This window comes from Mustela lutreola (assembly GCF_030435805.1).
Source record: "Mustela lutreola isolate mMusLut2 chromosome 5 unlocalized genomic scaffold, mMusLut2.pri SUPER_5_unloc_1, whole genome shotgun sequence".
Lineage (NCBI taxonomy): Eukaryota > Metazoa > Chordata > Mammalia > Carnivora > Mustelidae > Mustela > Mustela lutreola.
In genome coordinates this window covers 976,218-988,695 of record NW_026709258.1, presented here as the reverse complement: position 1 = coordinate 988,695, position 12,478 = coordinate 976,218, and the positions used below count along the sequence as shown (strand labels likewise).

At 38.0% G+C, this 12,478-nt stretch overlaps 1 pseudogene; it reads right to left on the bottom strand.

The window, feature by feature from the left end:
- Positions 1–9,643: 9,643 nt before the first annotated feature.
- On the bottom strand, positions 9,644–11,534 carry LOC131822527 (S-phase kinase-associated protein 1-like; annotated as a pseudogene).
- Positions 11,535–12,478: the final 944 nt, after the last annotated feature.

Below are 12,478 nucleotides of genomic sequence, written 5' to 3'. Positions count from 1 at the left end.
TGGCCCTTTCCACAGTTTGGCAACCATGTCATTGCTGCTATGAACATTGGGGTATGGATGGCCTTTCTTTTCACTACATCTGTATCTTTGGGTGGGGATATCCATTAGTTGCATTGCAGAGTCACAGGGAAGCACTATTTTTAATATCTTAAGGAATCTCCACACTGTTTTCCAAAATGGCTGTACCAACTTATATTCCCACCAACAATGAAAGAGGGTTCCCCTTTCTCCACACCCTCTCCAACACTTGTTGATTACTCTCTTGGTAATTTTAGCCATTTGAACTGGTGTAATGTGGTATATCAATGTGGTTTTGATTTGAGTCTCCCTGATGGCTGGTGATGATGAATATTTTTTGTATCTGTTAGCCATTTGTATGTCTTCATTGGAGAAGTATGTGTTCATGTCCTCTGCCCGTTTTTTTTTTTTTTTTTTTATGTGATTATATACTTTGTATATGTTGAGATTCAGGAGTTCCTTATAGATTCCAGATATCAGGCTTTTGTCTGTACTGTCATTTGTGAATATCTTCTCCCATTCCATGAGCAGCCTCTTTTTTTGGTGACTATTTCCTTTACTGTGCAGAAACTTTGGATATTTTTTTAAATTTTTAATTTCTTTTCAGTGAAACAGTATTCATTGTTTTTGCACCACACACAGTGCTCTATGCAATTCGTGCCCTCTCTAATACCCAACACCTGGTTCCTGCAAGCTCCCACCATCGCCACTTCAAAATCCTCAGATTGTTTTTCAGAGTCCATAGCCTTTCATAGTTCACCTCCCCTTCCATTTTCCCTCAACTCCCTTCTCCTCTCCATCTCCCCTTGTCATCCGTGTTATTTGTTATGCTCCACAAATAAGTGAAACCATATGATAATTGGCTCTCTCTGCTTGACTAATTTCACTCAGCATAATCTCTTCCAATCCTGTCCATGTTGCTTCAAAAGTTGGGTATTCATCCTTTCTGATGGAGGCATAATACTCCTTAGTGTATATGGACCACATCTTCCTTATCCATTTGTCCGTTGAAGGGCATCTTGATTCTTTCCACAGTTTGACAACCATGGTCATTGCTGCTATAAACATTGGGGTACAGATGGCCCTTCTTTTCACCACATCTGTATCTTTGGGGTAAATACTCAGTAGTGCAACTGCAGGGTCATAGGGAATCTCTATTTTTAATCTCTTGAGGAATCTCCACACTGTTCTCCAAAGAGGCTGCACCAACTTGCATTCTCACCAACAGTGTAAGAGGGTTCCCCATTCTCCATGTCCCCTCCAACACATGTTGTTTCCTGTCTTGCAAATTTTGGCCATTCTAACTGGTGTAAGGCAATATCTCAATGTAGGTTTAATTTGAATCTCCCTGAGGGCTAGTGATAATGAACATTTTTTCATGTGTCTCATAGCCATTTGTATGTCTTCATTGGAGAAGTTTCTATTCATATCTTCTGCCCAATTTTGATATGATTATCTGATTTGTGTGTGTTGAGTTTGAGCAGTACTTTATAGATCCTGGACATCAACCTTTTGTCTGTACTGTCATTTGCAAATATCTTCTCCCATTCCATGGGTTGCCTCTTTGTTTTATTGACTGTTTCGTTTGCTGTGCAGAAGCTTTTGATCTTGACAAAGTCCCAAAAATTCATTTTCGCTTTTGTTTCCTTTGCCTTTGGAGACATATCTTGAAAAAAGTTGCTGTGGCTGATATCAAACAGATTACTGCCTATGTTCTCCTCTATGATTCTGATGGATTCCTGTCTCAAGTTGAGGTCTTTTACCCATTTTGAGTTTATCTTTGTGTACAGTATAATAGAATGATCGAGTTTTATTCTTCTATACAAAGGTATCCAATTTTCCCATTACCATTTATTGAAGAGACTCTTTTCCACTGAATATTTTTTTCTGCTTTGTAGAAGGGAATTTTACCATAGAGTTGTGGGTCCATATGTGGGCTCTCTACTCTGTTCCACTGCTTTATTTGTCTATTTCTATGTCAGTACCATACTGTCTTTGTGATCACAGCTTTGTAGTAAAGCTTGAAATCAGATAAAGTGATGCCCCAGTTTAGTTTTTCTTTTTTAGAATTCCCTTTGCAATTCAGGATCTCTTCTGATTCCATACAACGTTGGGATTGCTTGCTCCAGCTCTTTGAAAAATGCCAGTGGAATTTGATTGTAAAGGCATTCAAAGTATAGATTGCTCTAGGCAATATAGACATTTTAACAATGTTCATTCTTCTGACCCATGAGCATGGAATGGTCTTCCATCTTTTTGTGTTTTCTTCAAAATATTTCCTGAGTTTTCTATAGTTCCTCGAATATAGATGCTTTATTTCTTTGATTAGGTTTATTCCCAGTTATATCATGGTTCTTTATGCTATAGTGAATGGGATCGATTCTCTAATTTCCCTTTCTGTGTTTTCATTGTTAGTGTATAAGATAACAACTGATTTCTGTACATTGACTTTGTATCCTTCCACATTTATGAATTTCTGTATGAGTTCTAGTAGTTTGGGGGTCGAGTCTTTTGCGCTTTCCATATAAAGTATCATGATATCTGTGAAGAGAGATAGTTTGACTTCTTCATTGCCAATTTGAGTGCCTTTTATTTCTCTTTGTTGTCTAATCACTGTGGCTAGGAATTCTAATGTTATGTGGAACAAAAGTGGTGAGTGTGGTCATCTTTGTCATTTTCCTTATCTCTAAAGGAAGGCTGTCAGCTTTTACTCATTGAGGAAGATATTAACTGTGGGTTTATCACAGATAGATTTTATGAAGTTGAGGAATGTTCTCTCTATGACTATACTTTGAAGTGTTTTAAGCAGGAACAGATGCTGTATCTTCTCAAAAGCTTTTTCTGCATCAAATGAGAGGACCATGTGGTTTTTCTCTCTTCTCTTATTGACTTGCTCTATCACATTGATTGATTTGTGAAGGTTGAACCACCTTGCATCCCAGGGGTGAATTCTACCTGGTCATGGTGGATAATCTTTTTAATGTACTTTTGGATCCTATTTGCTACGATTTTGTTGAGAATCTTAGCATCCATATTCATCAGTGATATTGGTCTGAAATTCTCCTTTTTGATAGGGTCTTTGCCTGGTTAGGGGATCAGGGTAATGCTGGCTTCATAAAAAATAGTTTGGAAGTTTTTATTCTGCTTCAATTTTTTGAAACAACTTTAGGAGAATAGGTGCTTTTTATTCTTTGAAAGTTTGGTTGAATTCCCTATGGAATCTGTCAGGTTCTGGGTTTGTGATTTTTGTGAGTTTTTTTGACCACTGCTTCAATCTTGTTACTAGATATTGGTCTAGTCAGGTTGTTCATTTCTTCCCGGTTCAATTTTGGAAGTTTATAGTTTTCCAGGAATGCATCCATTTCATCTGCGTTGCTTAACTTACTGGCATATAACTGTTGATAATAATTTCTGATGATTGTTTTTTATTTCCTTGGTGTTAGTTGTGATCTTTGCCTTTTCATTAATAATTTTATTAATTTGGGCTTTCTCTTTTTTCTTTTGGATTAGTTTGGCCTATGGCTTATGGATCTTATTGATTCTTTCAAAAAACAAACTTCTAGATTCATTGATACACTTTATTGTATCTCTAGGTTCTATCTCCTTGATCTCTGCTCTAATCTTGATTATTTTCTTTTTATGTATGGGGTTGGCTTAATTCGTTTTTTTATTTTCCAGATCTTTAAGGTGTAAAGAGAGTTGATGTACTCTGGATTTTTCAATTTTGGGGGTAGGCTTGGTTGGCTATGCATTTCCCCCTTAGGGCCACTTTTGCTGTATCCCATAGGTTTTGGACCAAAGTGTCTTCATTCTCTGGTTTTCATGAATTGTTTAAGTTCTTCATTGATTTCCTGGTTGATCCAAGTATCCGCAGAAAAGGTGGTCTTTAGCTTCCAGGTGTTTGAAGTCCTTCTAAAAATTTCCTTGTGGTTGATCTCCAGTTTAAAAATACTGTGATCTGAGAATACAATGGGGATAATCTCAATGTTTTGGTATCATTTGAGCCCTGAACTGTGACCTAGTATGTGGTCTATTCTGGAGAAGATACCATGTGCACCTCAGAGGAATGAGTATTCTGTTGTTTTAGGTTTTGTATGTATCTCTGAGTTCAATCTGGTCCAATATGTCATTCAGTGCTCTTGTTTATTGATTTTCTGTTTGGATGACTTATTAGCGAGAGTGGCATGTTAAGGTTTCCTACTATTAATACATTCATATCAATATACCTCTTTATCCTGATTAACAGTTTTCTTATGTAATTGGCTACTCTCATATTGGGGGCATAAATACTTACAATTGTTAGAACTTCTTGGTGAATAGTTCCTTTAAGAATGATGTAGTGTCCTTCTGTATCTCTGACTACAGTCTTTAGTTTAAAATCTAATTGATCTAAGAATCGTTATCCCAGGCTTCTTTTGAGGCCGGTGGCATGACAGATGCTTCGCCATCCCTTTACTTTCAGTCTGGATGTATCCTTAGGTTCAAAATGGGTCTCTTGTAGACAACATATGGATGGGTACTGTCATTTTATGCAATTTGCAACCCCGTTCCATTTTATGGGCACACTTAGGCTATTCAAGTTGAGAGTGATTATTGAGAGATGAATTTTATTGACATTGTGTTACCTGTGAAGTTTTGTTTCTATAGATTGTCTCCACTTATTTCTATTAAATGATATTCTTGGGTTTTTCCTCTTTTATAGAACCCCCCCTTAATATTTCCTGCAGTGTCGGCTTGGTGGTCACAATCTCTTTTAATCCTTGCTGGTTTGGGGAGCTCTTTATCTTTCAATCCATTTTGAATGTCGGTTTTGCTGGATAAAGTATTCGTTGCTGCATGTTCTTCTCATTTAGTGGCATGAATATGTCTTCTCAGCCCTTTCTGACTTGACAGATTTCTGTGGCCAGGTCTGACATTGTTCTGATAGGCTTTTTTCTGTATGTAAGGAATCTCTACCCTCTAGCTTCTTTTAAGAGCTCCTGTCTAAAATTATTATTGCTTAGTTTCACATTCATATGTCTCTAGGTGTTTCTAGATTCTATGTACTTGGGGGTAAATCTTTCTGCATCTAGGACACAAATGCTGGATCCATTCATGTTATTGGGAAAATTTTCATGGAGAATTTGTTCAACTATATCCTGTAGTCTTCTTTCTTTCTCCTCCCCTTCAGAGATTACATTACATCTGAAGCTGGAATGTTTCATGGGGTCATTTGTTTCCCTAATTCTGTTTTAATGGCTACTAAGACATTTGTTCCAGGCTTCCTCCTGATCCTTTTTCTCTATATGTTTGTCCTCTGGATCACTAATTCTATTTTGTTCTTCAGTTACCCTAGCTGTTAGAGAATTTGGATTAGAAAGGAACTCATTGAGAGTATTGTTAATATTGTGCCTGGTGGCTTTCACTTCTTCCCTAATCAATTCCATTTTTTCATTAAAAGCTTTCTTCAACCTCGCTATTACCTGGATAATCGTTAGCTTGAATTCCCTTTCCAACATACTGTTTATGTCCATATCCAATAGCTCTGATGGAGAGGGCACTGTCTCTGAATGTTTCCTCTTTTGGGCATTCCTCCTCCTCGTCATTTTGGTGAGAGATGGCTGAGCAAATGTGTAGCTGAATATATCAACCATGGTGCAGGTAAGGTGCACTCTGGAATACTTCTGAGCAATTGAGTGTACCCACCAAAAAGAAGGAAAAAAGAAGAAAGAGAGAGAGAGATGGGGGAAAAAAGAAAGAAAAAAAAAAAGAAAAAGAGAAAAGAGAAAGCTCAGCCCTAATGGGACCCAAAGGTCAATTTATAAAGTATACAAACAAAACCAGAAAAACAAAGTACCAACAAAAGTAGATGACAAGGTTGGAAAAAAGTGTGGAGATTCCTCATGACATTAAAAATAGAGCTTCCCTATGACCCTGCAACTGCACTACTGGGTATTTACCCCAAAGATACAGATGTAGTGAAAAGAAGGGCCATCTGTACCCCAATGCTTATAGTAACAATGGCCATGGCCACCAAAATGTGGAAAGAACCAAGATGCCCTTCAATGGATGAATGGATAAGGAATATGTGGTCCATATACACTATGGAGTATAATGTCTCCATCAGAAAGGATGAATACCCAATTTTTGTAGGAACATGGATGGGACTGGAAGAGATTATGGTGAGTGAAATAAGTCAACCAGAAAGAGTCAATTATCATGTGGTTTCACTTATTTGTGGAGCATAAGAAATAACATGGAAAACAAGGGGAGATGGAGAGGAGAAGGGAGTTGGGGGAAACTGGAAGGGGAGGTGAACCATGAGAGACTATGGGCTATTAAAAACAATCTGAGGGTTTTTAAGGAGTGGGGATGGGAGGTTGGGGGAACCAGGTATTGGGTATTAGAGAGGACACAGATTGCATGGATCACTGAGTGTGGTTCAAAAGCAATGAATAGTGTTATGCTGAAAAGAAATTTTTAAAAAAGTAGATGACAAGAAAAAAGAAAAATAAATAAGAACCCCATCAAAATGAACCTCAAGTATAAGATTTATATACTACCAGAACAAAAATAAATATACAAAAACTCTGACAGAATAAAATGATGGGTGGGTAGTTATAAATTCTCATTGTGGGGAGGAAGGCTATTTTGATTCTTCCTTGCTGTATCTTGATATCTTTGTTAAAGTACTCAACTTTCCTGTTATAAAGGGGATTAAAACTGGTTTACATATAAGGGTAGCATTGACTGTCAAAAGGGGATTACCCTGAAGCTTATCTCTATACAAATATTTAAATAAAATAAAATAAATAAAATAAAAAATAGAAAAGCAAAAGCAAAACAGAGGTGTATATATAAAAAAAATTTCAGGTTAGAAGATTATTATGGAATTTGATGTACTAAACATCTCATTCTGGTGGTAAATAGGTTAAAAATTATATAAAAATGAAAAGAATGAGAATAGTGGGAACAAATTAAAAATAAAAGTTGTATCTGTGAATCAGTGATGGCTGTCCTCTTGTATTTTTTTTTAGCTGGTTTTCTGGGGGTGGACCTGCTGTATGATTTTAGCTAGTCTTGCTAATGTTGTGTCCTCCTACCCCCATCAAGGGCCTGGGCTCTGTGTAAACCTGTTTTTCAGGCCTTTGTTCTATAGAGGAATTTTTTTTCTTTTTTTTTTTTTGTTTGTTTTTTCTCCCCTTGGTGGCTCTTGGCGATTCTTTGGAGGTTTAGATGAAAACAAACTGCACCCAGTCCTCCATCTCAGAAAGAAGCCTCAGTCTGTTCCCCTCTGGGTGCACCAGAGAACATAAATTCCCCCTCTGTCACTTGCAGAGCATGTCTCCAGTCATGGTCTCAGGGGTCACAGGAACTCTCTCTTGTATACAAAACCATGAGAAATACTAGCCTCAGCTGTCTGGGCAGGTCCCAACTAGAAAAAGGACACTGAAATTTTCATGCTGGCCCAGTCTGGGAGTGTTCAGGATCTTCTGGTCCTAGAGAGCACCAGCTAGTGACTGCACACAGGAGGGTATGGAGCGTGACTCAGACTCTGGTCATGAAGCATGCTTGCAGAGAGCAAGAGGCTGTGGTTCTAGAGAGTGTCGGCTGGTGTCCAAACCAGACTTTCTCATGGGCACAGCACCCAGAGGCTTTTGGGTGCACCATTGGCTCAGGGACCAAGACGTGGCTTCTTCACTGTACTCTCTGTTTCAGTGCCAGCAGTGGCCATCCTGAGTTCATGGCCTAAGTCCCAGTCTTTAACCAAAAAACTCCACAAATTTCCCCCCAATTCCACCAATTTCCCTTTAAGATCTTTTGCTCTTTTTGATTGCTTTCAAGCAGACTCAAAGTTAATGCTGGCATCACAGGGCATTCTCATATTGGGGTATTACTTCCCAATGGGTTGCTTCTGGTGGCTCCCTCCCACTTTTGTTTATCTTTCAATATCAGCCCAATGTTCCCACTCCACTTTACGTGTCCACTGGCATCTTCTGTCCCTGTAGAGATCCAGAAGTGTATAATTCTATTTTTTTTTAAGATTTTATTTATTTATTTGACAGAAAGAAATCACAAGTAGATGGAGAGGCAGGCAGAGAGAGAGAGAGAGGGAAGCAGGCTCCCTGCTGAGCAGAGAGCCTGATGTGGGAGTCGATCCCAGGACCGTGAGATCATGACCTGAGCCAAAGGCAGCGGCTTAACCCACTGAGCCACCCAGGCGACCTCCATACTGTTTTACAGAATGGCTGCACAAGCTGGCAATCCCACCAACATTGTAGGAGGGTTCCCCTCTCTTCACATCCTCACAAACACCTTTAATTTCACAAATGGTTAATTTTAACCAGTCTGACTGATGGGAGGTGGTATCTCACTGTGGTTTTGAGTTATAGTTCCCTGACCCCGAGTAATGTTGAGTACTTTTTCATTTGTATGTTGGCCATATGGATGTCTTCTTTGTAAAAATGTCTTTTCGTGTCTTCTGCCCATTTTCTAATTGTTACTTTATTTTTGGGTGTTGTGTTTGATAAGTTCTTTATAGATTTTGGATACTAGATGGAGAGACAAGATGGTGGAGAAGTAGGAGGCACTGTTTCAACCAGTCCCTAAAGTGAGCTGATTATCTACCAAAGAACTCTGATCACCTATGAAATCAGCCTGGGATTAGAATTATACACGTCTGGATCAGACAACAAAGAGAAATAAATGGTATCCAAATTGGTAATGAAGTAGTCAAACTCTCTCTCTTCGCAGATGACATGATTCTTTATATGGAAAACCCAAAAGACTCCATCCCCAAACTACTAGAACTCATACAGCAATTCAGCAACGTGGCAAGATACAAAGTCAATGTTCAGAAATCAGTGGCTTTCTTATACACTAACATTGAAACTACAGAAAGACAAATTAGAGAATCGATTCCATTTACTATAGCACCAAGAACCATAAGATACCTGGGAATAAACCTAATGAAAGAGGTAAAGTATCTGAACTCGAGGAACTACAGAACACTCATCAAAGTAATTGAAGAAGACACAAAAATATGTCTTAGGCTCTGAAACAGCCAGAGAACAAAAGGCTGAAAAAAAAAAAAAGTTTCCTCAGAGCCCACCCCCTTGAGGGGGCCGGCCGGGAGGACTTAAGTCAGGGAACATCATTGACTGAAAACCCACATGGCAGGCCCCTCCCCCAGGAAAAAAACCAAGAAAGAAAAAAAAAGAGGAAAAAAAAAAAGGACTACAAGAGTACAACCACTACTTCATAGGAAAACTTTTATTTTTCATTTATTCCCACAATTCTGGTTCATTTTTTAAATATATAGGTAATTTTTTTTAACCTAATAACCATCACAGCGAGATATCCAGTACATCAAATTCCATAATAGCCTTCTAACCTGAACTTTTTGATACATACACCTATGTTTTACTTTTGCATTTCTATTTTTTGAATTCCTTCTTTTTTTTAAGTTTTAGTTTAGTATAGTCTAGTTTATTCCTTTTTATTTTTATCTTCTAATATTCATATAGAGTTAAATTTTAAAGTAATCCCTTTTCCTCAATCAATACTACCCCTATAGGTAAACTAAATTTTTTCATCTGAGACAGCATATGGGACTTTATTAAGTCAGATACAGATTCGAGGCAAACAAGAAATGAACTATAAAGGCAAACTACTATCAGCAAATAACCTGAGTGAAAACAGCTCACAGTAAACATGAAGAGAATGCAGTAAGACTACATGTGAATACAGATGATGCTAAATGGTAAAGCAATAAAAAAGGGAACACAAGGAGGAAAGAAGGGAACAATTTGGAAGCCATCTTAAACACCAGGACAACTTCGTTCTACTGTAAACAGGGGCAGTGCAGTTCTGTACAGCCACACACACCAGTTAAGAACTGAAGCACTGGTTCCAGTAAACCAGATCATGACAATCAGGAGAGACACGAGTCTATCAGAACCCAGCTGCTAGGTCAGCAGCATCCAGCAAGCTAGGACATGAACTTCCTGCAAGCTGTCTCCAGCTACATGACCACACATATACTTAACTCATTTAGTAAGTGAAGAGACACAGTTAAGTACAAAAAAGCAAACCATTTACCACCTACTACATAACTTATATTTATTGAAAGTATCTTGCATTCGTGATGGATGCTTTCTACGTTTTTTCAGACACTTTAAGGTTAAAGGTTAAATTATTTTTTTTTTACATGCAAGTAGTGTGAAGTTTCCCCCACATGGGATCACTGATTATAAAAAGATAACACACTGCATGGGTTATTTGTCTTTTTTAATCGAAAAGCTAACAGACTGACTAGTTACATTTCCCCCCCAAACCACAAATTTAGTAGTAACTGAGTCTCTAGCCAACATATTCAAAGCTGAGAATTAAAAATGCAAAAACAAGTCCTTAGATCCAATTAAGGGAGCCCTGCTACATACAGGCTAATCAATACCAGTGGTACTCCTTGACTCCAGGAAGCTCGAAGACACCCTAATAATCCAACTCAAAACATTTACCTCAAGTAGCCTTTTTCCAGTTTTCAACTCATGAATAAAGATTGTTAATTCTATTTCAGAAAACTTTTTTCATCTTGTTTTATTTACAATGCCAACTTTTAAAAGGTCATTAAACTAAAGTTAACTAGACAATAAACTAGGCAGAAATCGCTTTACAAAGAGAAGGAAAGGCCAAAATGCCACCTTCTACAGAGAACTCACAGTTCAGGTTTATTTAGAGCAAAGGAAAAAAATAAAAACTTTTGATCATATTAGAAGAAACTCAGGCATAGGTTTGGAATCTGTACTCAAACTACACATGCAAGGAGGACAATATTCTGCTTAAACAACTGATTTGCTGCTGCCATTTGTCTACTGTTTGTCTAATATTAACAATTATAAACACAGCAGTGAAACTAGTATTTGGAACAATCATACAGTGTTACAGTGTCAGGAATAATATTTCACTTCTCTTCACACCACTGGTTCTCTTTGCGTACCTGGGCTTCCTCTTCATCAGTAAAGTCATTTTTGATATTGAAGGTTTTGCGGATCTCCTCAGGAGTTTTCCCATTGATCATATTGGCAACAGTCTTGCATGTAACATCAAGCAAACCTTTGATGTCTAAGTAGGTCGGAGCCAGAATAAGTTCAAATAGTGTTCCTTGGTCAATTTTCAGGAATTCTTGGTCCCAAACTGGGATATCATCTGCCCGCTATTCTTTGTTCTCATCATCCTCAGGAGGAGGGGGGTCATCCTTGTGGTGGGTGCACCACTGAATGACATTTTTTAATATTGCTGCATTAACATTTGGTAGAGGAACTGGATCATCATCTCCTTCATCGTCCATTCCCAAATCTTCCAACATGGTCTTAATAGTCACAGACTGTTTGGCCATTTCAACATCAACTTCAAATATCTCTCCAATGGAACTCTGCAACTTAATTGAAGGCATGGTGCTCGGTCTCAGGCCAACTGCAGGTCGGAGGCTGACAAAAACACAGCGGCCTCCAGGACGTGGGGAGAAAAGTGGAGAACAAGGCCACTCAGTAAACTAATTTTTAATCCCCCTTTATCTTAGGAAAGTTGAGTCCTTTAACAAAATATCAAGATACATCCAGGAAGAATCAAAATAACCTTCCTCGCACACATTAAGAATTTATAACCACTCTCCCATCTTTTTCTCCAACAAATATTTCTGTGTTTTTGTGTTTGTCCTGATAGTATATAAATCTTACACTTGGGGTTCTTCTTGACGATGTTGTTCCTTTATTTGAATATATATATGTATTTTATCTTGTCATATACTTTTATCATCTTTTTGTTTTTATGTTTTGGTTTGTTAATATCATAAATCTGACATTGGGGCCCATTAGGGCTGAACCTTCTCTTTCATCTTCCCTTTCTTTCCTGTATTTCTCTATATTTCTTTTTTTCTTTTTCTTTTCTTTTGTCTCTCGTTGGGGTGGGGATCCTGATTGCACAGAAGTGTTCCAGGGTGCACTTTGACTGCACCACGGTTACAACATCCAGCTACATCTGTTCAGTCATCTCTCACAAAAATGACTAGGAGGAGAAATGCCTAACACAAAAAAATACAGAGGATGGACCTTCTGAAACAGAGCTAACAGATATCAATATAGACAATATTTCAGAAAGAGAATTCAGGCTAACAATTATCCAGGCAATAGCTAGGTTGGAGAAAGCCATGGATGACCAAACAGAATTTATTAGGGTCGAGCTGAAAGCGAACAGACAGGATGTGCACAATGTTAGGGCGGAGCTTAAAGCTACCAGGGAAGAGGTTGACAATGCTCTCAATGAGTCCTAATCTAATCAAAACTTTCTCAAAGATAGGGTAAATGAGACAGAAGATAGAATTAGTGATCTGGAAGACAAACAGAGAGAAAGGATGAGGAGGAAGTTTGAAAAAAAAAAAAAAACAGATTAGAAACCACGAAAACAGAATCAGGGAAATAAA